At 54.9% G+C, this 25,788-nt stretch overlaps 1 protein-coding gene across 10 annotated transcripts in view; it reads left to right on the top strand.

Annotated features, from left to right (window-relative positions):
• Nucleotides 1–2,661: 2,661 nt before the first annotated feature.
• KDM4B (lysine demethylase 4B) overlaps nt 2,662–25,788 on the top strand; it is a 182,186-nt gene continuing 159,059 nt past the window's right edge. For 9 of the 10 annotated variants that reach the window (XM_033195839.1, XM_033195837.1, XM_033195836.1 and 6 more), the window contains exon 1: nt 2,662–2,779. The gene's annotated coding sequence lies outside the window, so the exon portion shown is untranslated. The remainder of the gene's footprint in view (nt 2,780–25,788) is intronic. The other variant, XM_033195846.1, reaches the window with a different exon arrangement.

The raw sequence follows: 25,788 nt of genomic DNA, 5'->3' as shown, positions 1-25,788 counted from the left end.
ATGTTGCCCAGGCTGGCCTGAAACTTCTGGGATCAAGTGATCCTCCCGCCTTGGCTTCCCAAAGGGCTGGGATTACAGGTGTAAGCCACTACACCCAGCCTGTCTTTTAATTTTATTTTTACTTTTTATTTTGAGACGGAGTTTGACTCTGTCACCCAGGCTGGAGTGCAGTGGTATAATCAACGGCTCACTGCAGCCTCCACCTCCTTGGGCTCAGGTGATCCTTTCGCCTCAGCCCCCGAATAGCTGGGATTATAGGCATGTGTCACCACCCCCAGAGACTTTTTGCATTTTTTTTTTTTTTTGTAGAGGTGGGGTCTTGCTATATTGCCCAGCCTGTTCTTGAACTCCTGGGCTCAAGTCATCTGCCTGCCTCAGCCTTCCAAAGTGCTGTGATTCCAGGCATGAACTAAAATTAAATCTTAACTCCATGTGGAATATATGAATATGGTCCCATAGGAATTTAAAACACCCAGAGCTGCTTAAATTCTCCCTTGACTTCTCTTTTTACCAGCATGCAACTTTCCTTCTCTCCCCAAGGATTAAGTTAGTTTCTTCAGGTTAGGAGTACCTTTTTCTGTGTATCGACAGGCTTGTGTGCTCTTAAAAACCTCATACCGGTTTCTGTGTGTGTTTCCATATACATTTTATTGAGTACAGGTTCTGGACCACTGCCCCTAGATCAGTGGTTGGGAGATATTTCATGATTGCATGCAGATCGGCCTCCTTTTCTTTCTTTTTTTTTTTTTTTTGAGACGGAGTCCGCTCTGTCGCCCAGGCTGGAGTGCAGTAGCTGGATCTCAGCTAACTGCAAGCTCTGCCTCCCGGGTTTACGCCATTCTCCTGCTTCAACCTCCCGAGTAGCTGGGACTACAGGCGCCCGCCACCTCGCCCGGCTAGTTTTTTGTATTTTTTAGTAGAGAGGGGGTTTCACTGTGTTAGCCAGGATGGTCTTGATCTCCTGACGTCGTAATCCACCCGTCTTGGCCTCCCAAAGTGCTGGGATTACAGGCTTGAGCCACCGAGCCCGGCCGATCGGCCTCCTTTTCTTTTCTTTCTTTTTTTTTTTGAGACAAGTCTCACACTGTTGCCCAGGCTGAAGTGCAGTGATCTCGGCTCACCGCAACCTCCACCTCAGCCTCTGGAGTAGCTGGGATTACAGGCATGCGCCACCATGCCTGGCTAGTTTTGTATTTTTCAGTAGAGACAGGGTTTTGTCCTTTTCGCCAGGCTGGTCTCGAACTCCTGACCTCAGGTGATCCACCTAACTCTTGTCTCCCAAAGTGCTGGGATTACAGGTGTGAGCCACCACACCTGAGCCACAGCACGGGGCCTGGCCTCCTTTTCAATTGCTACATAGTAAGTATTCCAGAGTACTGATTGCTATTAAGTTACTTCTCTAATCCCCCACTGATGATATTTAGGGCAAAATATTGGAAACAGTTGCAGACAGCCCTGCTGCCGGCATTCTTGAATTGTGTAAGCTCCAGACCTTTTATTTCGGTACATCACCTCCAGGAAGAACTGCTGGCTGGGTTATAGGGTGGATGCACTTAGAATGTTGTTAGAAAATGTCAAATTGTCCAATTCACACTCCTGCCCGTCCAAATGGGGGCATGCCAACGCCTCTGCGTGGCCCGGTACACAATGCTCATTTTGTGAAGTCACAGGGTCAAATCTTTCTCCGTGCCTCATCCCACTTAATCCTTGCAACATTCTCAAAGGCGGGTAGACGGGGTGTGGCTACTAGCATCATATCCATTGCACAGTTGGAAACTGAGACTCAGCGAGGTTACTTTGCTGGAGGCCAACCACAGTGAGGCATGGGGCCCGGCTGAGCTTTGAACCCAGGTCAGAAAGGACCAAAGCTCATTCTCTGCCATTTTAGGGAACTTGGGGAGAGGGACCCTAACTTTATTCGGAAGGCCTTGCCCCTTGGCAAAGGTTTGTTGATTGTGATGGAAATAGACCTGCGGGGGCGGGGGTGGAGGCTCTTGCTGCTTTACTCTATGTTTCTCCTGTTTTCGGTTCTCCTCCTTTGTAAAACGGATCGCTACGTCTTCTAGCTTGGAACTTTGCAAATGGGGGAACGCTACGCCCACATTCCGGCCACGGGTTTCGAACCTGCAGCCTGCACGTTCCCGGCCGGTGCTGATGCTGTGCTGGGTCTCACGTACTCAGCCGCCGCCTGATAACCAGGGCGGGGCCCGGAGCGTGCGGGCAGTGATTGGCACCCGCCCCAGCCTGTCCGCGCCTCGGGCTGGCCCCGCAAGCCAATACTTGCTACTCTCTGTGCGGTCGGTCGTCGGGCGGGCCCTGAGGCTCCCTTGTCAATCCGAGGCCCAGCTGCCGTCGGGTTGGTCGCGGCGGCCTTGGCTGGCGTGCGCCCCCTCCAATGAGAACGGAGCCGGTCAGCGGGCACGTGGGTGGGCGCCGGCGTGTCCCCGCCGGGCTGCCAATGAAGAGGCGAGGCCGGCGTTTGTCCCCGCCCAATCGCGAAGCGCGGTGGGCGGGCCGTGCGGTGTTGATGGGCCCGGCGGAGGGGAGGGGCGGAGCTGTCAGCGCGGGCCAATGGGCACTCGGGCGTGGGTCAGACAGCCAATGGCAGTCGGGGCGGAGCTGGCGCGCGGCCTTATAAGCCCCCCCCGCGAGCGCTCGCGGAGGGCCCGGTCGCCAGCAACCGAGCGGGGCCCGGCCCGAGCGGGGCCTGGGGGTGCGACGCCGAGGGCGGGGGAGCGCGCGCCGCTGCTCCCGAACTGGGCCGCGCACGCCGCCTCAGGTGAGCCCACTGGGAGGCCGCCCGGCCGTGTCCGAGCGCGGACCCCGCCGCCATGGCCGCCCCCGCATCGCGGCTCGGGGCTGCGGGCGCGCCCGGGACTCGAGGCCCAGGCCTCGGGCGCGGCCTGCTCGGGCCGGGCCTCGCGCTTTGTCCGGGCCGGCGGGGCGGTTGGGGGCGTTAACCGCCCGGCCCGAGGGCGCCTGCTGGTTTTCGGGCGGGGGCGGCGGGGCCGGACAATGGCGGGGCGCGCCCAGGGGCGGGAGCGGGGGCCCCTTCCTGGGCCGGGGGCGCGCGGGGGCTAGGCGCAGTCGGTCCTGGCGCCCCGCACAAAAGATGACAGCGTGGGTGGCCCCGGCTGGGCCCTTTTATCACCCAGGACAACCCTCAGCGTATTATTATTATTATTTAAAGAAAGCAAGAAAAAGAAAAAAGACCCCAGTACCTGGGTAACCCCCGCCTGCGTTTCTGGCCCTTTGGGCGCCAGAGGGGCTAAGGGGAGGCTCTCCAGCTGGACACTCAGGGATGCCCCCTAAATGCCTATCATTGCTCCTGCGCTGCCCCCACCCCCGGTCAACCTGCTGTGCCTTGGTGGCTTCCAAACTTGCCCCCCGTACGTACCCGAAACCCCACCCCTCCATAAGCATATGCAATCTGGATTTTAGGAAAAAAACGTCTTGCTATGCAACGGCAGCCTCCACGAGTCTCCCCGTCCCTCCCCCTTCCAGCCTGATCGCCATCTCGAACGAAGCCCCTGCTCTAGAGAAAGGAATTGAGGAGTTGCTTCCGCCGAGACCCCTTTTCTGTGTCCCCCGTGGACATCCCCGTGGGAGCTGGGGACGGACTCGCTCTGAAATCTGCTTGACCTGGGGTCTGCCAGGGCCCAGCTCTGCGCTCAGTGGTGGCCTTGACAATCAGACAGGACCAGGTCTCTGTCCACCTGGGCACGGTGGGAGGTTTTTTAGAGGCATGTTTTCCGCCCCTGGGGGCAGTGGAGGCATGGACTGCTTTTGGGTGCATCCCATCTGTTTGCTTGGGGGAGGATGCTTGTGTTTTAATAATTCAGCAGCACCTTGTGGGGAAGTGTTCCCTGAGTTGTGAAACTAGTGAGAAGGTGGTTCAGCTCGGTGGAGCCCAGTGATCATGTCATATGTGAAGAGCGTCTTTTTCCATGTGTTTCTGGCTGGGGCATGTATTCAGCAAGTTGCTTTGGGTCCCACCGGGTGCCTGCACTGTCTTGGGATCTCTGGATACTGGGCTGCATTCAAGGGATCGGTGCCCTGCCCCACCCCTCTGCCTCAATGGCCATTTATCAGAATCTCCCCGGGCTGGAGAATGCTCCTAAAAACAGCACCAGTCCTAAAGCAGGCTCATTAGACGACTCCTATGGGCTTTTATCACTGCCGTTCGAGAGCTAATGACTCCCCTAATTCCCCAATAATAGCTTCCTTATGAGCCACCAGGAGGGTTTGTCAACACACGGGGTCAGCCTTCTCTTGCAGCCCCTGCTGACGCAGTGGGCAGCCTCTCTCCTCTTTGCAGTTTATGTTTTGAAACCCTGAAGGTCGGAGTGTAAAGCCGTGGTAGAGTCAACTTCTGTCTGAGCTGAGGATTTCTGGGACTTGCCAGCCTCGTCTCCGTGTGTCTGATTGGACACCTGGCAGGTCTCGGCGCTCCCCCTCCTTGAGCCGGCAACACCAGGACGGGTCACACCGTCCTGGCCTAGAGGAGGTCACCGCTGGGGAGGAAAAGGGGGTGACGGAGATTCTGCCGCACAGATGGGTGTTTGTGTGCAGGCTGTTTTGGTGGAAGCGTGTACTGTGTCAGGAGCTGCGGGTGCCTGCCTGTGCACGTGTGTGTTTAGTTGCTGAGACTTGAAATATATATGTGGTGGTAACAATCGGTTTCCTCGCATTTTCTAACCCTTTCGTCTTTGGGGAGGGAGCTGCTAACAAGATGTTAACTACTGGTGCTTAAAGGTATAACTGATCAGCCACCGCACAGCACCCCGCCTGGCCTTTGTTGTACTTTTCTGTCTCGTGGAAGAGACCCTTCCTCAGCCTCCTGCCCCGTCTTCAGTCCCTGTCCGTCCTGCAGGAGCCCTCTGGGGTGGTCAGGGGTTGCCGTCTCTGTCCTTCTTTCCCACGTGACCACTCGGCCTGTGCTTTAATTCCTAATTGCTCTGTCTCCTCTGCTGGTTTCCTGCCCCTGTTTGTCCTATGCCCCACCCACTCCCCGATGAGCTGGGGAGGAGCCTCAGCTCCAGGGAAGCCATCTGTCCTCGGCTCCATCTGACACCTGTGGGGACGGGCTTTGCGGTCATGGGTTCACCTGGTCTGGGACTGCTGGGTTTTGAGTGCCGAGTGCCATGCCGGGACAGGTTGGGAGGAGTCCCTGGCTCCTGTGGGTTTAGAGTGTGGTGGGGGAAAGGGTGAGCTGGCTGCCCAGGGCCTGGTCACAGCTGGAATGGGGGTGTGCAGTCCGCTGCCCTCGGGCCCAGCTCAGGGAGCAGGCAGGACGAGGCAAGGCTGTTGAGGGCCTGAGGTGCATTTGTAGGGGGCTTTGTTCCCTGGATCGGGGAGCGGAATTGGGAGTTCAGAGCTGGGTGACCTTGAGCCAGTCACTTGCTCAGTAACAAAGCAGGTCAGGGGGCACTAAACCTTTCTGAGCCCACTGGGCGGGAGGGGACGGAGAGCAGATGAATGGGGTGGGGGCTGGCGGGGGACTCCGCAAGCCTGCGCTGGTCACCACCATGACAGATCGGCCGTCCTCATCTACAGCTTCATGCTGGGCTCCTGGCTCAGTTCCAGGGACCTGCCATGAGGCAGCTTGGTGGGGCCTTCAGATGCCACAGCCCTCCCCCTTCCTGCCCCAGGAGCCTCTGCTCCTGGCTTAGGATACCGGACAGGAGAGCAGGGTCCCAGCCTGGGCTCCGTTCTCATCTGGTGGTCTTGGCAACATCTCTGGGTCTCTGCCCTCGGTCCCATGCCCCACACAGGCTTCAGAGTTGGAGAGACCTGGATTCAGATTCCTCCTCTGAGGCCGTCACTTCCCCTCTCTGGGCCTTGCTTTCTTCATCTGTAAAATGGGTGTATTGGGAACACCTCCCTCCCAGGTGGTTGTGAGGATCAAAGTGGGTAAAAGACACTGAAGCTTGCAGGGTGCCAGGAGCTCTGAGTTCAGAGCCGGTTTATTACATGGCAGGACCCTGCTGCCCCATTGGGGTCTCCCCACCTCTGCCCTGTCCACGTTCTGGGCTGGGACATTCTGTGGTGGGGCTGTCCTGGGCACTGTAGGGTGGGTGTGGGCAATATCCATGACCACCACCCACCAGATGCTAGTAGCACAGTGTCCCCTAAGCTGTAGCAACCAAAAATGCCCCCTGGAAAGCACTGTCACCTCCCCAGTGAGAACCTTGGACTTGGCCTTCAGCCCTGCAGCAGCTCACGGTGTGCTGTAACTGTGATGGGCCTCAGCTCCCTTTCTCTCCTCCCCACTCACCCTTTAGCAGTGAGTGACTCCTATTTGCAAACTGTATCCCGGCCACACTCCTCACCTGGTTGTTCAGGTTCTCCGCGACTGTCTTTCTGCCCTTCCAGGGTGGCAGCTTCCACCTGAGAGGAGAGGAGTCCCCCACGGGGTCCCCGCACTCCATGCATCTGGCCTCTGAGCTCCGGGTCTTCCTGGGCTGCTCTCTGGCCCCTGAGCTCTGGCAGGTCCTTGCCCAGGCTTGCTTGGCTGCCCCCAGAGGTGGCACTGCCATACCCTCCCAGTCACCATAGCCCTGACCTGTCGATTTGCCGGACAGTTTTCTTTAAATCCATTTTAGAATGACGCACCTCTTTGATCTTGGCCTCTTCCTGAACAGTAATGTCCCCAAAGTTGTGGGACCTTAATGTACTAGTTGCACATACTTTTATGTATGTATGTATGTATGTATGTATGCCTGTATGCACGTATGTATGTTCGCATGCATGTATGTATGTGTGTATGTATGTATGTATTTTGAGACAGAATCTCGCTCTGTCACCCAGGCTGGAGTGCAGTGGCTCAATCTTAGCTCACTGCAAGCTCCGCCTCCCGGGTTCAAGTGATTCTCCAGCCTCAGCCTCCCCAGTAGCTGGGATTACAGGCGCCTGCCACCATGCCCAGCTAACTTTTGTATTTTTAGTAGACACAGGATTTCACCATGTTGGCCAGGCTGGTCTCAAACTCCTGACCTCCAGTGATCCGCCTGCCTCAGTCTCCCAAAGTGCTGGGACTACAGGTGTGAGCTACTATGCTTGGCCAAGTTGCACATACTTTTACTAACCGTGTTCAAATGAGCTTAATCTCTATATTTGAAAAAAGGAAATGTGTATCTTCCCAAATATTGAGGCGGGAGTGGATTGACAAATTGATGGTTTTTGGTTTTTGGATGAATTGATTTTCAAGCTCACTCCCTGCGTGACTTGGCCTGTTCTAGGATGCTGGGCTTGATTAGATCTGGGTCCGTCCATTCCCTGCTGCTCCCTGGAGGAGCTGGGAAAATGGCCTTCCCTGTGGGGGCGGGGAACATGGGAAGTCTCTACCTCCTGCTTAGTTTTGCTGTGAACCTAAAACTGCTCTCTAAAACAAAGTATATTAAAAACAAAATAACTGGCCGGGTGTGGTGGTTCACGCCTATAATCCCAGCACTTTGGGAGGCTGAGGCGGGCAGATCACGTGAGGTCAGGAGTTCGAGACCAGCCTGGCCAACATGGTGAAACCTCGTCTCTACAAAAATAAAAAAATTAACTGGGCATGGCGGTACACACCTGTAGTCCCCAGCTACTTGGGAGGCTGAGACAGGAGAATTATGCCAAGATCCTCCACTGCACTCCAGCCTGGGTGACAGGGCAAGACTCCGTCTCAAAAAAAAAAAATAAATAAATAAATAAAATAAAATAAATGGCCAGGTGCGGTGGCTCACACCTGTTATCCCAGCACTTTGGGAGGCCAAGGCGGGACGATCACCTGAGGTCAGGAGTTTGAGACCAGCCTGGCCAACATGGTGAAATCCCATCTCTACAAAAATTCAAAAATCAGCTGGGCGTGGTGGTGGGCGCCTGTAGTCCCAGCTACTTGGGATGTGGGGGCACGAGAATCTCTGGAACCTGGGAGGCAGAGGCTGCAGTGAGCCGAGATCACACCACTGCACTCCGGTCTGGGAGACAGAGTGAGACTCTGTCTCAAAAAAAGAAAAAAAAGAAAGGTAGTCAAAGGAGTAAAAACCAAAACAAAAGATCTTCCCCTGCTCAGAACCTTCTAGTGGCTTCCTATTGCCCTTGGGAAAAATTCCAGGCCCTTTCACGTGGCCCCTTCTCTCTGTCATCTGTGGCCTTGTCCTTCCTTTCCTCCTGCTCTCCCTCCTGTGCCTGCTCCTTTCTTGGCACAGCCGCCTTCTCTGCCCGCCCTTCCCTTCCCCAGGACCTGTGCACTTGCTGTGCCCACTGCCTGGGGCCCTTTCCACCCAGCAGGCTCCTTGTCACTCCAGTCACCTCCCTTCCCTCCTTCTCCTTTTTTGCATGTCACATGATCAGAGCTGGGTATTAATCTGTTTGTGTATCTGTTTGTCTCATCTACTAGGGCAGGGGCTTTTTCTGAAAGGGCCAGAGAGTAAATATTTTCGGCTTTGTAAGCCAGAGGTCATCTCTGTCCAGACCGCTCTACCTTGCTGTTGTAGCAAGAAAGCTCCTGTGGGCAAGTGTGCCTGTGTTTCAATAAAACTTTATTTATGGACACAAACATGTGAATTCCATGCAATTTTTACATTATAAGACATTTTTCTTCTTTTGCTTTTTTTTTTTTGCAACCACTAGAAGATGTCCAAACCATTCTTAGACTGCAGGCTGTACAAAAACAGGTGGCAGGCAGGATTGAACCTGTGGGTTGCAGTTTGCAAATACCTGGCTAGGGTGTGAGTGTCACACTGTGGAAAGCTATGGAAACAACGTCAGCCTTGCGATCCCCTAGGATGTAGGGCAGCTCCTGGGACATGTTAGGTGTTCAGTGGACATTCCTTGTTGAATGAATGAATTTTTTTTTTTTTTTTTTTTTGAGACAGAGTTTTGCTCTGTGGCCCAGACTGGAGTGCAGTGGGCTGATTTTGGCTCACTGCAACCTCCACCTCCCGGGTTCAAGCCAGTCTCCTGCCTCAGCTTCTCAAGTAGCTGGGATTACAGGTGCGTGCCACCATGCCTGGCTAATGTTTGTATTTTTAGTAGAGATGGGATTGCGCCATGTTGGCCAGTCTGGTCTCCAACTCCTGACCTCAGGGCATCTGCCCATCTTGGCCTCCCAAAGTGCTTGGATTACAGGTGTGACCCACCGTGCCCAGCCTGAGTGTGAATTTGTGTCTTCCCAACTTAAAAGCATTTAGAGTCATACTCTAGACTTAAAAACAAAAATGGGTCATGGCCGGGTGTGGTGGCTCACACCTGTAATCCCAGCACTTTGGGAGGCTGAGGTGGGTGGATCACCTGCGGTCAGGGGTTCGAGACTATCCTGACCAACATGGAGAAACCCTGTCTCTACAAATTTAAAATACAAAGTTAGCCGGGCATGGTGGTGCGTGCCTGTAATCGCAGTTGCTCGGGAGGCTGAGGCAGGAGAATTGCTTGAACCCGGGAGGCGGAAGTTGTGGTGAACTGAGATCATGTCACTGCCCTCCAGCCTGGGCAACAAGAGGGAAATGCAGTCTCGAAAAAAAAAGTAGGGGGGTGTCATGGGTAATTTCAAGGATCCTTAAAACTGCAGGAATGTAAGAAAATGTGATGCTGACATCCACCCAGGCAGCCTCACCGTAAAGGAGGAAAAAAACAGCTACAAACCGTGTAGGTTGGGGGAACACTTCACTGTTTGAGACGCCGGACTCTCTTGCTGTGGGGTTCACACGGCCGCCTTTCTGTTACATCTCACCAGTGTCAGAAGCACATCGAGTCGTGTCCTCGGCCCAAGGAGTTCAGTGTGACCTGGCAGGAACTGAGGTTTTGTTTAAAAGGAAGACAGCATTGCACAGTTTCACAAGGCTTTTGTTTTGTAAGCATCCACTCTCCTCATTACCAATGCTAGCGCCCCTGACGGGAGGGGCAGGGGCGTCGCGGGTGGTGGGTTTCTTCCGTCCCTGAGCACAGGAAGACTCATGAGAGAGGTGGCTGAGCCGGTGCAGAGCTCCTCTTTGTAGAGTGAGTGGATAGGTGCCCGTCGGTGGCCATCGTGCGGTCAGTGGCCGAGTGAGGGACTGTGCCCGGCCACACTTCCTTTGTCTCACTCTTCTCCCGGCTGACAGGCGTTTTCTGAGCCAAGTAGGTCTCTGGCATCTTAGATTTGGGCCTGTCCCAGGAACGTTCTGACTTGTCAAGAAATCGTACCGTTAATTTACGGTCATGCTTTCTTTCCTTGATTGAAATAAACAATCTGGAGAGGCTTGCTCAGAATTTCTTGGCTTTCAAAAGTGGCCTTTTTTTCTTTTCTTTTTTTTTTTTGGCTTGCCCTCTGTCTCTCCCTGCTTCTCTGGCTCTGCCTCCCTTCCTCCTTTTCTTTCTTTATCCACCTCAGCAATCTCAGCGAACACGAGGGGATGGATGACAAGTTTGTGTCCAGCCATCTCTGCCCTGCTGGAGGGCTGTGCCTCCTTGGCAGTGGCCGAGTGCCAAGTTGCTCTGTGGCTCTGGACTGGGATCGTGTGTGTTCGGTGGACAAAGGCTGAGAATCCCGAGGCTGACTGCCAATGGCTGCTGCACCCCGAGACCCCGAGGGCTCTCAGGTGCACAGTGACAGTCACTCACGCAGACCTGGCCCTGTTTGCCGGTAGGCGCCACCACCGTTGCATTTTTCAGACAAGCCCGGGCGACCCGCTGTGTAAACGTCCGCTGAGGGCACAGTGGCGGGATTGCCCCCTGCACAGACCTCCCTGCAGCATTCATAGCTGGACCCCAGTGATGGCACCTCGTGGGCTGCCGGCGGTGGCGGTGAGCCTGTTTTTGTTTCGGTGGCTGCCCTAGTCTCCAGGGAGGGAACGTGGAGACGGATGATTTGTGTAAGATCAGCCGGCTGTGGATTCAGAATCGCTCTTTGTGTGATGGGTCCCAGGGGTCCCTTTTGACCACAGAGCCAGCCTAAAACTACCCACGGGTGCTGCGGACCCCTCGATCACGGCGGGTTGGAAATGGGCTGTGTCCTCAGCCAGGACTCCAGACTGCAGCATGTCTGGGCAGCAGCCTGGAAGCTGGCCAGCCCGGGCGCCCCTGGGAACAGCACTTGACACGCTGGCTGGGTGTCCCGAGTGAGGGGCGCCACCCTGGGCTCCCTGGGATGTGAGCAGGACCCGAGCCAGGCTCCTGGACCGGGACAGTCGCGTCATGTTGCCGTCGTCCCCTTCATGCAGCATCTCCATACTCTCCTAAAATCCCATCTGTCAGACAGTGTTGGCTGGAGGCAGAGCGGGCCTCCTGTCTTGCTGTCGGGCTGCATGGATCTGATTATCTTGCTCAGGAGAGAGAGGATTGCCGTGTCTGGCATGCACTTGGGTCAAGCCCCTGGAATTTCAACTCCTATTCACTGCTCTATTCCAACTGCTTCCCTCAGGAAGGGTGGGGACGAGGTGGAGGAAGTCGTTCTCCTGACACCCCTAGAACATAAGGCATCTTGGCCGGGCACGGTGGCTCATGCCTGTCATCCCAGCACTTTGGGAGGCCGAGGAGGGTGGATCACCTGAAGTCAGGAGTTCAAGACCAGCCTGGTCAACGTGGTGAAACCCCCATCTCTACTAAAAATACAAAAAATAGCCGGGCATGGTGGTGCGTGCCTGTTATCTCAGCTACTTGGAAGGCTGAGGGAGGAGAATCACTTGAACCTGGGAGGCAGAGGTTGCAGTGAGCCAAGGTCGCACCACTGCACTCCAGCCTGCACAATGTAGTGAGACTCTATCAGAAAAAACAAACAAACAAACAAAATAAAAGAAAAGAACATAAGGCATCTCATGTTACTGTCTGTCTGGGCTGGAGTTAGTGGAAGCCACAGAATTTTCTTGGCCCCTGCAGCCATGGGTGTCCTGTGTACCCCAAAGGCAGAGCAGAGCCTACTTCTCAGCCAGAGCCCAAAGGGCAGCTGCGTTAATCGAAACAACAACTGTGCACTTCTGAGCCTGTCACTGGCCCAGGGGAGGGAGGAGGGATGGGCTGCAGCGAGCGGGTGTGGTCAAGCCCAGGCTGGTGTGTGGTCACTGGGAGCTGGGGCGGCATGGCTGCGGTGGTGCCACACCCTGGGTCCCTCTGAGTGGATTTGCATTGTCCAACTCTGCCTGACAGTTGTCAAATGCATGCGTGCCTGGTCAGGGGCACAGGGTGGCCAGATGACCAGCGTCTCCTGCCCGCAGGGCCTCTTGGTGGAAGGAGATGAAAAAGAACTGCCAAGAAGGATAGAAACCAAGCCTGGAGGCGGATGGCTGTAACCCAGCACTGTGGGAGGCAGAGGTGGGAGGATTGGTGGAGGCCAGGAGTCCAAGACCAGCAAGGGCAACGTGGCGAGACCCCATCTCTACAAAAATTAGAAAAAATTTGCCAGATGTGGTGGCTGTGTCTGTAGTCCCAGCTCCTCGGGAGGCTGAGGCGGGAGGATCGCTTGAGCCCAGGAGTTTGAGCCTACAGTGAGCCATGATTATACCACTGCTCTCCAGCCTGGGCAACAGAGCAAGACCATATCTCAAAAAAAAAAAAAAAAAAAAACGCAAAAACCAAGCCTGGGGAAGCACAGGGCAGGGCAGGGAGGCTTCCCAGAGGAACTGCTGTTTGCGCAGAGCCTTGTCCACTGTGGGAACTGTCACAGATGACTATGAGCTTGGGAGCAGAGGAAGTAGCGAGGGGGATTTGGGGGTGTGGCCTGGGAGACCCGAGAGGGGATGGGGTCAGGGTGAAGTCCACCTGGCTCGCTGCAGGCAGCCGGGTACCCAGGCTCTGGGATATCTCTGGAGGCGTCCCCTGAACCAGTGTGATCATGGGTACATGAGGCAGCAGGCAGCCCTGTCCTCGAGGAGCTCAGAGTCTAGAAGCCATTCCTGTCACCAGGGAGAGCCGCCTCACAGTTGCCCAACCATTGGCTTCAGTGTGCTGGCCAGGTTCTGAATTTTCTAGGACAGCCTCCCTTAGAAATGATCCTGCCATTTTAAAAAATACATAATTTTGTGGAGATACCATTCATGTACTATAAAATTCATCTTTTTAAAGTATACAGTCTAGGCTGGGCACAGTGGCTCACGCCTGCAATCCTAGCACTTTGGGAGGCTGAGGTGGGCAGGTCACTTGAGGTCAGGAGTTTGAGACCAGCCTGGGCAAAATGGTGAAACCCCATCTCTACTAAAAATACAAAAAAATTAGCCAGGCGTAGTGGTGCACGCCCATAGTCCTAGCTACCTGGGAGGCTGGGGCATGAGAATCGCTTGAACACAGACAGCGGAGGCTCTGGTGAGCTGAGATCATGCCACTACACTCCAGCCTGGGTGACAGAGCGAGACCTTGTCTCAAAAAGAGAAAAAAAAACATACAATTTATTGGGTTTTAGTACATTCACACAGTTGTGCAGCCATCACCACTATCAAATGTTAGAACATTTCTATTATTACACAAAGGTACCCTGTCTCCACCAGCGGTCACTCTCCATCCCCTCCCCCATCTACTGGTACCTACCCATCTCTTTCCTGTCTCTGAATTGGCATGTCCTGAACATTTCATAGAAATGGAGTCACACACTGTGTGGCCTGTTGTGTCTGGCTTCTCTCAGTGGGCCTGATATTCTCAAGGTGTATCTATGCGTGGCGTGTGTCAGAGCCTCTTCCCTTTTCTTTCTTTTTTTTTTTTTGAGACAGAGTCTTGCTCTTTTGCCTGGGCTGGAGTGCAATGGCCAGATCTCAGCTCACTGCAAGCTCCTCCTCTCGGGTTCACGCCATTCTCCTGCTTCAGCCTCCCGAGTAGCTGGGACTACAGGCGCCCACCACCATGCCCGGCTAGTTTTTGTATTTTTTAGTAGAGGCGGGGTTTCACCGTGTTAGCCAGGATGGTCTCGATCTCCTGACCTCGTGATCCACCCGTCTCGACCTCCGAAAGTGCTGGGATTACAGGCTGGAGCCACCGCGCCCGGCTTCCCTTTTCTTTCTTTTTGTTTTTTTTTGAAATGGAGTCTCACTCTGTCACCCAGGCTGGAGTGCAGTGGCGTGATCTCAGCTCACCTCAACCTCTGCCTCCTGGGTTCAAGTGATGGTCCTGCCTCAGCCTCCTAAGCAGCTGGGATGACAGGCATCCGCCACCACACCTGGCTAATTTTTGTGTCTTTAATAGAGATGGGGTCTCACCACGTTGGCCAGGCTGGTCTCGAACTCCTGGCCTCAAGTCATCGGCCTGCCTCGGCCTCCCGAAGTGCTGGGGTGACAGGCGTGAGCCACCGCGCCCGGCCCGTCTCGTCCCTGTCCGCGGCTGCGTCCTAGTCCCCTGTGCGGGAGGCTCTGTTTTGGTTCCCATTCATCTCAGTGGGCATTTAAGTTGTTTCTCATCTTTTCAGCCCCATCCTCTCCCCAGTCTGGCAAAGCTCAAGGATTCCTGTGCTACACCATGCAGACTGTGGACTGAGCCGGCCCCCGGGCAGAGACAGCTTAGAAACCATTGGTGGGGCTGTCGTAGGGGCAGGGGTGGGGTGGGGTCAGCTTGGTGGATGCTGGGCTGTGGCTAGGCTTCGAGGCGCAGTGGCCGGGCGGGCCTGCAGGGGTGCGCAGGTGCCCTGTGAGGCCACAGGGTCTGGGCTCCAGGTCGTTAGTGGTGAGACCGGGCCACGGGCCTCCTCTCTCTGGTCTGCCCTGCCTCCAGCCTGAGCTGGCCTGCCCTGGCAGGGGCCTCTCTGTGCAGCCACAGGGCGCCTGTGTCTCTGCTCCACGGGGCAGCGTGGCCCCAGCTGACCACAGCTCTGACTCACCCGCTGCTTTGTCCTGTAAGGTCACCCCTGGTGAGCAGCACCCCCGATTCCACCACACCAGGGCGCGAGGGCTGTCCTGTCCCTCCCCGTCCCTTTGTTGGTATTGCCCCGCTGTCTGGTTGGCTATGCCAGCCTCCCTGAGGGGCCTTGAGAGAAGATGCAGGGGCCTTTCTTCCCCAGAGCCGCTCCCATGAGTCCAGCCTGGGGCTCCCGCCAATCCAGCCTGGGATTCCCGCCAATCCAGCCTGGGGCTCCCGCGAATCCAGCCTGGGGTTGGAGAGCGCCCTGCTCCCTCGGTCACTTCCCTTTACTGGTCTGGGGCCTGATCCCAGCCCGGGCAGGGTTGGGCGCCTTAGGAGGTGGCCACCAGGTTCTAAGTGTGTCCCTGGGGCCCAGCAGCCTCCACCTGGACATCCCCCCAGGGGGTTAAAGGCGTAAGTGAGTGTCCCCCTACCATGATGGGCCTCTTGGGAGTGCAGGTGGGTTCTCCAGGGGAGCAGGTGACACTGCCAGGCATGGGTGGTGCTGAATGGTCATCCCAGTGCCAAGCCCCACCTCTTTCCGCCTCTTCTGTGGTGCTCTCCCTGTGGGAACAGTGACGTGCCTGGGGACTGTCGCCTGCTCTCCCCTGAGAGAGGATGTGGGTGACCTGGGGTGCCCCATGAGTACCCCAGGGGCTGCTGATGAATATGGGAAGACCTCATGGCAGGGGGGTGGTCATGTAACTAAACACTACCAAGTGTCATGTGGTGAAGGTGGACCCCTGCCTCACACCATGGCCAAAAGCCAACCCCACACGTAGCAGAGACCAGAACATGTTACTACAATGGTTACAAAACTTCTGGAAGAGCCAGGTGCTGTGACTCATGCCTGTAATCTGAGCGCTTTGGGAGGCCGAGGTGGGCGGATCACCTGAGGTCAGGAGTTTGAGACCAGCCTGGCCAACATGGAGAAACCCCATCTCTACTAAAAAATATAAAAATTTGGCCGGGCGCAGTGGCTCAAGCCTGTAATCCCAGCACTTTGGGAGGCCGAGATGGGCGGATCACAAGGTCAGGAGATCGAGACCATCCTGGCTAACACGGTGAAACCCCGTCTCTACTAAAAAATACAAAAAACTAGCCGGGCGAGGTGGCGGGCGCCTGTAGTCCCAGCTACTCAGGAGGCTGAGGCAGGAGAATGGCGTAAAAAACCCGGGAGGTGGAGCTTGCAGTGAGCTGAGATCCCGTCACTGCACTCCAGCCTGGGCGACAGAGCGAGACTCTGTCTCAAAAAAAAAAAAAAAAAAAAATTAGCCAGGCGTGGTGGTGCAGGCCTGTAATCCCAGCTACTTGGAGGCTGAGGCAGGAGAATCGCTTGAACCTGGGAGATGGGGGCTGCAGTGAGCCAAAGATTGCACCTCAGTACTCCAGCCTGGGCAGCACAGTGAGATTCTGTCTCAAAAAAAAAAAAAAAGAGCCACATGCAGTGGCACATGCCTGTAATCCCAGCTACTTGGGAGGCTGAGGAAAAGAATCTCTTGAAACTGGGAGGTGGAGGTTGCAGTGAGCCAAGATCGCACCACTGCGCTCCGGTCTGGGTGACAAGAGCAAGACTCTGTCTCAAAAAAAAACAAGAAAGAAAGAAAAGCCTCTAGAAGAAAACCTGTATGTAAATGTAAAAGGATGTATTTCCTTTTTTTAAAAAAAAATTAAAATTATTTTTATGTTTTTAGTGGTTTGTCTGTGTAACCAAAGTAATGTCCTTCCTTCCTTTCTTTTCTCTTTCTCTCTTTCTCTTTCCTTCTTTCTTTCTTTCTTTCTTTCTCTCTCTCTCTCTCTCTTTCTCTTTTTCTTTCTTCCTTGCCTTTCTCTCTTCTCTCTTCTCCCCTCCCCTCCGCTCCCCTCTTTGTGGTGGAGTCTCACTCTGTCAACCAGGCTGGAGTGCAGTGGCGAGATCTCGGGTCACTGCAAACTCCACCTCCCGGGTTCAAGTGATTCTCCTGTCTCAGGCTCCCGAGTAGCTGGGACTACAGGCGCCGGCCACCACGCCCAGCTAATTTTTATATTTGTAGTGGAGACAGAGTTTCACCATGTTGACCAGGCTGGTCTCGAACTTCTGACCTCGTGATCTGCCTGCCTTGGCCTCTCAAGGTGCTGGGATGACAGGCGTGAGCCACCACGCCCGGCCTAAAAGTGATGTATTTTCTAAGGCAGCGCTGTCCAGTGAGGATGCAGAGCAAGCCTGTGTGTCTGAATTTTCTGGTAGCTGAGTTAAAAGGTGAAGAGAGATGGGGGAAATTAATTACAATAGCATATTGTATTGAACCCAGTATACCCCCAGTTTTATCATTTCAATACATAGTCATCCTCAAAACTGTTGGTGAGATGTTTCACACTGCTTTTTCTTTTTCTTTTTTTTATGGGGTGGGGTGCTGTCTTTGTCATTTATTGTGTATTTTCCTTGAGAGGTGGCCCTACCTGGTTGATAATTTGGGGAGGGCCCTGGCCCCGGATGCACCCAGCGTGATGCCAACCTGGTGCTATAGATAGGGGCCTGGTGCTTAGTGGACCAGGGCCCATGCCCCTTCCTCTCACCCTCCTATTTCTGCCCCCGCCTACCCCAGGCAGGACTTACGGCCCTGATGGTGTCTGGCTGGAGAGATGAGACACACCTGACATTCACCAGCAATGGCAGGAGATGCTGTGGCAGGTGCAGCTGAAGGAGAGCCAGGCTGTCTGGCGGTGATCCTGGGCCTATCTTCACTTTGGGCCCTTGCCCACAGCCTCTTGCCTTTGCCAGGGAGCACTGAACCGTGGACTGGTCCTGGGGACCAAGGGGTCCTGGTGGCCCAACCCAGGCAGCACCTCTGGCATCCCAGCTGGTGGGAAGGCGCGGGGCTGGCGGGGCTTAGCGGCTTGGCGCTGAGGAGGTGTTTCCGGGAAGAGAACGGCAGGAAGTTGGAATGCTTATTTGGCTGTAGGAAAGCCCAGGAGAGGGACTTGCGGATCAACACAGGTCAGGAATAACATCTTATAGCCACAGGTGGCTTCAAAGGGCTTGAGCTATCAGGGCAGGGTTGCGGGAGGATTTGCAGCAGGGAGGATGGGCACCCGGAGACCTGCTACCCACGCACCTAGCCTGCTGAGCTCAGATCCACCTCTCCTGGGTCTGTACCTTTATTTCCAAAGTTGGGGTGGTTCTACAGGTCCCGCTTCAAGGTGGGGTGAGGTTAACTGAGTTACTATGCAAAAAGCCTTTGGTGAAGTAGTTCTCACCCCAGGGGCAATTCTGTCTTCTAAGGGACACCTGGCCACAGCTGGGGACATTTGTGATGGTCAGGATTTAGGAGTGCTCCTGGTGTGGGGTGGGTGGAGGGCAAGGACACTGCTCAGCACCCTGCAGTGCCCCGGGCAGTGTCATCCCAGGGAAGGCTCCAGGCCAGTGTCCACTGGGCGGAGGCTGAGGCCTGAATCCAGAGTGGCGCTGGCCAGGTTGGGTCCCGGGAGGTCACAGTAATGATTTTTCTCTGGGCTTGTTTCTTTTCTTGACTGTGAATAGAGGTGTTGCACTAGAAGTTTCTAAAATCTTTTTCCATTCCAAGATAGCTTAGGGTTTATGCTGTTCTTCGTATTTGTGCTGGAAAGGAATTTAAGGAGCTGTGGAAGTGATCATAAAGCAACTTGAAAATAATAGTTTTTGCGGCCTCTTTATTTTAATGGGGCAGCCAGGTGGGTTGACCGGGGTTTTATGGGCCAGCAAGCAGGCGTGGAGGTTTCTGGGGGAAGCTGGACCCGAGGCAGCGTTGACCCCAAGACCAGGACGCCGCGTCTCTCCTGTTCCAGCCTGTTCCGTACGCCTCGTCAGGTTTTCTGCTCCGGTGAACTTGGAGTTTATTGGGGAGTGACAGATCCAGAGAACACGTCCCTCTGCTGCGTGGTGCCACTCAGGCCCTCGGGAGGGTTAGGGGTGTGACTGTGGGTCTTGCAGATGTGCTCCTCTTGGTGAGAAGGATCTGGTTACGTTTCATGCCCTTGGGCTGTCCCCTGGCTCAGGCAGAGGTGTCCCTGCTGCAACCCCCACCCACTTCGCAGGGTACCAGATGCCACTGCCTAGGAGTTACTAAGGTACCTGGGGGCCTGGCACCTGCTCCGTGAAACATGAGGTCTCCCTGTACTAATTAATCTGGCCTTTAGCCAAAGGGAGGGCCGCAGCCTTTGGGATCTGCCGGGCCACAGTGGCTGTTACCCTCACAAGGTTCCTAGAGGGATGTTCATTAGAAAAATCATTCATTTTGTGGTGTAAAAATCAGCAGTGACAGGCTGGGTGCAGTGGTTCCTGCCTGTAATCCCAACACTTTGGGAGGCCAAGGCGGGCGGATCACCTGAGGTCAGGAGTTTGAGACCAGCCTGGCCAACATGGTGAAACCCCGTCTCAACTAAAAATACAAAAATTAGCCGGGTGTGGTGGCAGGCACCTGCAGTCCCAGTTACTTGGGAGGCTGAGGCAGGAGAATCTCTTGAGCCTGGGAAGTGGATCTTGCAGTGAGCTGAGATTGCGCCACTGCACTCCAGCCTGGGCGACAGAGTGAGACACAGTCTCTTAAAAAAAAAAAAAAAATCAGCAATGAGTGAAGTGGAAACAAAACAATACAAGCTGTTGTCATCTCCAGTGAGCTTCCAAGGTCTCTGCTCCATCCATGTGGATGTTTGGGAGGGGCCCTCTGTGGGCTCCAGGGGGCTGGTTTAGAGGTGGTAGAATGTTCTAGCTCTATCAGGCCGGGACTTCCAGGTGGAGACCTGTGATGCCGCCGGGTGACAGACAGGCAGAGGGTCCTGCTGTGCAGGCTGGGGCGGCCATGGGAGGCTTGGAGCCGAGTGTGGTGAGGATGGAATCAAGGGAGCTGCCCCCGTTCGCTGTGCTGGGGTGAGAGGCGGGTGTGAGCATGGCAGGAGGCTTTGGGGGCCGAATGTGCAGTGGCAGCCAGGATAGTAAGTGGGTGAGCCCGTGCTGGAACCCAGACCCGCCTTCACTGCCCCCAGCGTTGGGCGATGACCGCTTATCCGCCGATGGTTTTGCTCTGAGCCTCAGCACAGGCTCCAGGAGCACAGCCTGGGAGCGCGGATTGGGACTGTCGGTCTCTGGCCAAGGCTGTGTGTGTCTCAGGAAGCCGCCCCGGCACCCAGCCTCCACCTCTGTGTGCTCTGTACCCACCATCTCCCGATTCTTCCTCGCTGTCTGGGCCAGGAGCAGCCCAGAAGAGAAATCGGATCTCTTTTCAGCCTGAGCTTCTCTTTTAGCCTGAGCTGAAAGAGGTCCTCTTTGGAAGGAGCTCCCCAGCCTAGCTTGGATTGGTCCCCTCTCTAGTGCCCTGGGGAAGCAGTGACGGATTGAGGACTTGGTCCTTGTCCGACCTGCAGTGGGGGCTGTGATGGGGTCCTGATGTGCCCGTGTGCCATGGCACTCGCCAGGGGCCGGCATGTCTGTTGCCTCCCGGGGGTTTCACGGGCCACATCCGGGGCAGTGCTTGGTTTGGAGTCTAGAGCCAGAGCCTGGCGTGGGACCTGAGCTCACGAACTCTGTCAGTGCCACTAACTTGGGGCAGTGTCTCTGTGTGCCTCCCTGTGGGGCGATGGCAAGAGTACACGGGTAATGGTCACTGAGTGCTGGCCGTGGGGGCTCTCAATCCTGGCTGCCAAGAAGAAGTTTCATGGGTGCTCTTCACGGTCAGCTGACTCTGCTGTCCCCGATAGCAGAAGACAGCGGAGGCACCTGTCCCCTGCCATGGCAGGTTGGCAGGCACAGAGAAGGGTTTGGGAGCTGTGTCTTCCAGCGTCTCCATGTTTACTGTGCCAGGTCAGGTGCTGAGGAGCCAGCGGGGAAGACATGAGGACCGGAGAGAGCCTGGATGAGGGCCCTCGAGGAGTGGCGCTGCTTTAGCCTGGGGAACAGGGAGGGCCTCTCCCAGCAGGTGACATTCAGACCCAGACCTCTGAGCGGCTCGAAACTGCCCACCTTTGCAGGATTTGGGACAAGAGCGCTCCAAAGGAAGTGCAGGCAGCACGTGCAGAGGCCCCGAGGCGGAACGAGGCGGAGCTCATTGAGCTGGCAGGAGCAGAGGCTGGCGACAGAGGCTGGAGCAGCAGTGCCTGCTGCCTAGTCAGCCGTGAGGGGCAAAGGCTGGAGGCACTGCTGTCAGAGATTTATGCCTTTGTGTGTATGTGTGTGTGTGTGTGTGTGAGACGGAGTCTTGCTCTGTCGCCTAGGCTGGAGTGCAGTGGCACGGTCTCGGCTCACCGCAACCTCTGCGTCCTGGGTTCAAGTGACTCTCCTGCCTCAGCCTCCGGAGTAGCTGGGATTACAGGTGCCTGCCACCACGCCTGGCTAATTTTTGTGTTTTTAGTAGAGATGGGGTTTTGCCATATTACCCAGACTGGTCTTGAACTCCTGACCTTAAGTGATCTGCTCGCCTTGGCCTGTAAGAGTTAAAGAGGAAAGAAACATGAAACGCGGCTGGCAGTTAAAGACAAGTTTTCTTGAGTTAAAACCTGAGAGGCGCTCCTGGCTGATTGCGGTCAGGAGCGCTTTCTCCTATAGACTAAGAGGATATATGGGTTTTGGGGTGAGGGGTTTATCACAAGCTGGGAATGTTTGTGTGTGGGGAGAAGTTTGTGGTGGGGCTGGAATCTGTCTGGGAGGAGGGGAGGTTATCTTCCTGGCCGGCAGGGGGGCTGTCTCAGGGCTGGCCTGTCTCTGGTTGGGGAGAAGTTTGTGATGTTTCTGGCCGGAGATGTTATCTGTGGTTGATGGTCATGCTGATCTCAGCTGTTAGGCTGACACCCTTTGGATTGAGTGGTCTTTTATTAAGGTGAACTTTTAGAATGGGGGGCTTGTTGTGGGATGGCGGTGCTTCCCCTGTCAGGCCTCCCAAAGTGCTGGGATAGTGGACGTGAGCCACTGCGCCCAGCCCGTGTGTTTTAAAGACCTCTCTGGTGACTGTCAGGAGTGAAAGCAGGGGACCTGTTGGGAAACTCCAGGCATCACCCAGGTAATCCAGTGGCTCAGGAGAAGGGAGTCTGGGCTGGGACCGCAGGATGGACTAGGGGTGGCTTTTGGAGGCAGACAGGATAGGCCTGGCTAGTGGGTTGAATGTGGAAGAAGGAGATCACTGCCACTGCCAGGGTGCAGCAGCTGGTTTCACGCCCCCGACTCGGCCACTTCCTCCACAGCTATGTGGTCTTGGGCCTGAGAACGTGGGAATAACAAACTCAGCTTCTCCCAGGCTGTTGGAACAGTCACAGATCCCTTCCAGCACATGCGAGCAAAACGGCACAGGGGCAGGAGCTGGGGTCCTCCATTCAGTTCACTCCTACCTGGAGGCTGCATCGGGGAGGACAGGCTGCGGGCTCCTCCCCACAAACCTACCCCCCATGGCCCTTGCCAGTCACAAGCCCCAGGCTGTGCCCTGAGCTTCTGCCGGACTGGCTGGAAACGAGTCTTCTCATGAACCGCTCTTTGAGCTTGATTTGCTAATGCACCTCTCAAAACTCGGGGAAGCTGTTACTTACTTTACCAGCTTATTAGAAAGATTTTACGGCCGGGCGCGGTGGCTCACGCCTGTAATCCCAGCACTTTGGGAGGCCGAGGTGGGCGGATCACAAGGTCAGGAGATCAAGACCATCCTGGCTAACATGGTGAAACCCCGTCTCTACTAAAAATACAAAAAATTAGCCGGGTGTGGTGGCGGACACCTGTAGTCCTAGCTACTCAGGAGGCTGAGGCAGGAGAATGGCGTGAACCCGAGAGGTGGAGCTTGCAGTGAACCGAGATGGCGCCACTGCACTCCGGCTCCAGCCTGGGTGACAGAGCGAGACTCCGTCTCAAAAAAATAAAAAAGGCCGGGCGCGGTGGCTCAAGCCTGTAATACCAGCACTTTGGGAGGCCGAGACAGGCGGATCACGAGGTCAGATCAAGACCATCCTGGCTAATACGGTGAAACCCCGTCTCTACTAAAAAAAAAATACAAAAATCTAGCCTGGCGAGGTGTCGGGCGCCTGTAGTCCCAGCTACTCGGGAGGCTGAGGCAGGAGAATGGCGTGAACCCGGGAGGCAGAGCTTGCAGTGAACTGAGATCTGGCCACTGCACTTCAGCCCGGGCGACAGAGTGAGACTCCGTCTCAAAAAAAAAAAAAAAGAAAGGATTTTACAAAGGAGGCTGATGATGAAGAGGTGTGTAGGGTGAGGGATGTGGGAAGGGGCACAGAGCTTCCATGCTCTTCCCAGGCCGTGCCGCCTCCAGGAACCTCCACGCATTCAGCTGTGGGGAAGCTCCCAACCCAGTCCTCCAGGTTTTACCTCACCTTCCTCATGGAGGCTTGGATGACATCATTGCATTGGCCTGGGTGATCAAGTCAGCCTTCAGCCCCTTGCCCCTCCCCTCCCATCCCACCTGGGTCTTTTCAGTGTTTTCAGTGAGCAGCTCGCTTCCTGCAGCTCCCCGGGGGCTGCCAGCCCTCAGTCACCTCATTAGCACACCGGAGGATTCTGAGGATCTGAGGGAGTCATGGGCCAGGAAACAGGACAAAATGTATTTCACAGTCTCACTGGGCCGGTCCCTTGCCTTCACTTCCTTATCTGTGATAAGAGGATGGGAGGGTGACTGGACAGCGCTGAAGTGGTAGAAGTGAGTCATTGGCGTGGAGGGATTGGCAGGGTGCTCTGTGAAGGGCCCTGTGTTCTCGGGTGGAAGCTGCTTGCAGAGTGCTGGTTCTTGCCTCTCTAAGGATAGTGGGACAAGGTGGGGTGTGTTCACACGTGCTGTTGACTGTGATGGCCAGTCTTCCTTTCTTTTTTCTGTTTCTGTTTCTTTTTCTTTCTTTTTTTTTTTTTTTTTGTTTCTTTTTGAGAGGGAGTCTTTCTCTGTCGCCCAGGCTGGAGTGCAGTGGCGCGATCTTGGCTCACTGCAACCTCCACCTCCTGGGTTCAAGCGATTCTCCTGCCTCAGCCTCCCCCAGCAGCTGGGATTACAGGCATACACCACCATGCCTAGCTAATTTTTTTGTATGATTAGGAGAGACAGGGCTTCACCATGTTGGCCAGGCTAGTGTTGAAGTCCTGACCTCAGGTGATCAGCCTGCCTCAGCCTCCCAAAGTGCTGGGATTACAGGCATGAGCCACCGTGCTCAGCTTTCTTCTTTTTCTTGTGAGATGGAGTTTCGCTCTGTTGTCCAGACTGGAGTGCAGGGGCAGATCTTGGCTCACTGCAACCTCTGCCTGCTGGGTTCAAGCAATTCTCCTGCCTCAGCCTCCTAAGTAGCTGTGATCACAGGCATACGCCACTGTGCCCAGCTAATTTTTGCGTTTTTAGTAGAGATAGGATTTCACCTTGTTCACCAGGCTGGTTTTGAACTCCTGACCTCAGGTGATCCACCCACCTCGGCCTCTCAAAGGGCTGGAATTACAGGCGTGAGCCACGGTGTCTGACTCAGTCTTCCTTTTCATGTTACCCCTTGTTAATTTCCTTTAGAAAGAGTTTGAGCCAGGTGCAGTTGGGGGTGGCTTATGCCTGTAATGCAAGCGCTTTAGGAGGCTGAGGTAGGAGGATCACTTGAGGCCAGGAGCTGGAGATCAGCCTGGGCAACATAATGAGACCCAGTCTCTACAAAAAAATAAAAAGCTTAGCTGGGCATAGAGGTGGCACCTGTAGTCCCAGCTACGTGGGAGGCTGAGGCAGAAGGATCGCTTGAACCCAGGAGGTTGAGGCTGCAGTGAGCCATGATTGCAGCACTGCACTCCAGCCTGGGCAACTGAGTGAGACCCTGTACCCACCCCACAAAAAAAGGGTCAGAACCTTGGTGTTAGAGCAGTTCATTTCCACTTAGAAACAGGGACTTAGAGGAGGCTGAGGCAGGAGAATGGCATAAACCCAGGAGGCGGAGCTTGCAGTGAGCTGAGATCCGGCCACTGCACTCCAGCCTGGGTGACAGAGCAAGACTCCGTCTCAAAAAAAAAAAAAAAAAAAAAGAAAGAAACAGGGACTTAGAAAGGAAGACACTTGTGTAGAACCCAGGCAGAAATGCCCTGACTTAGCAGTGCAGGTTTCTGTACTGGAGTGAGGGCCTGGGTGGGTCGCCCCTGGCAGGACGCATCTGTTACCTGGGTCTGAAGGCAGCATGGCAAGGAGATGGGAGGGCAGTGCCTGGGATCCTGGGGCCGCGGAGAGCTCATTTAGAGGTCATGTGTATCAGGCAAAGCTCACATGCCGTGTTTTTAATACTGTCATTATTAAAGTTGGCCCGCGGATAATCCAGTCTCTCTTTTACATCTGTGTTGTATAAACACTGAACTAGTTCTGGCCACCTCTCCGGCCTTTGTTTTGGGGAGATTATTAGATGAGATGGCCCGTAATTCTAACACTGCACGTTTTGGAAGATATTTATAAACCCGGATGGATAAGGCCCTTGTTAGTGCTGTTCTTGTGTTGGTTCCCTTTATTTTTATTTTTTGGAAAACTTTATTATGGGCCAGGTGTGGTGACTCACGCCTATAATCCCAGCACTTTGGGAGGCTGAGGTGGGCGGACCGCCTGAGGTCAGGAGTTTGAGACCAGCCTGACCAATATGGTGAAACCTCGTCTCTACTAAAAATACAAAAATTAGCTGGGCATGGTGGTGGATGCCTGTAGTCCCAGCTCCTTGGGAGGAGACAGGAGAATTGCTTGAACCCAGGAGGCGGAGGATGCAGTGAGCTGAGATTGTGCCACCACACTCCAGCCTGGGCAACAGAGTGAGACTCCATCTCAAAAAAAAAAAAAAGAAACCACTATTATGGAGAATTTGAATACACATAAAGGTAGACAACAAGGAATAATGAGCCCCCCATGCCCCTCATCTGGCCCCAAAACCATCAGCCCATGGCAACCCCCTCTGCCCTACCCCCATCTGTGGTGACATAGCCCTCATATTACTTTTGTTAACTTTTAATTTTTAAAGAATTGTAGAGCCTGGGTGTGGTGGCTCACACCTGTCATCCAGGCACTTTGGGAGGCAGAGGTG

The sequence above is a fragment of the Trachypithecus francoisi genome, unplaced genomic scaffold (assembly GCF_009764315.1).
Source record: "Trachypithecus francoisi isolate TF-2019V2 unplaced genomic scaffold, Tfra_2.0 Lachesis_group5, whole genome shotgun sequence".
NCBI lineage: Eukaryota > Metazoa > Chordata > Mammalia > Primates > Cercopithecidae > Trachypithecus > Trachypithecus francoisi.
The sequence above is the reverse complement of the archived record's forward strand: the minus strand, read 5'-3'. Positions and strand labels throughout refer to the sequence as shown.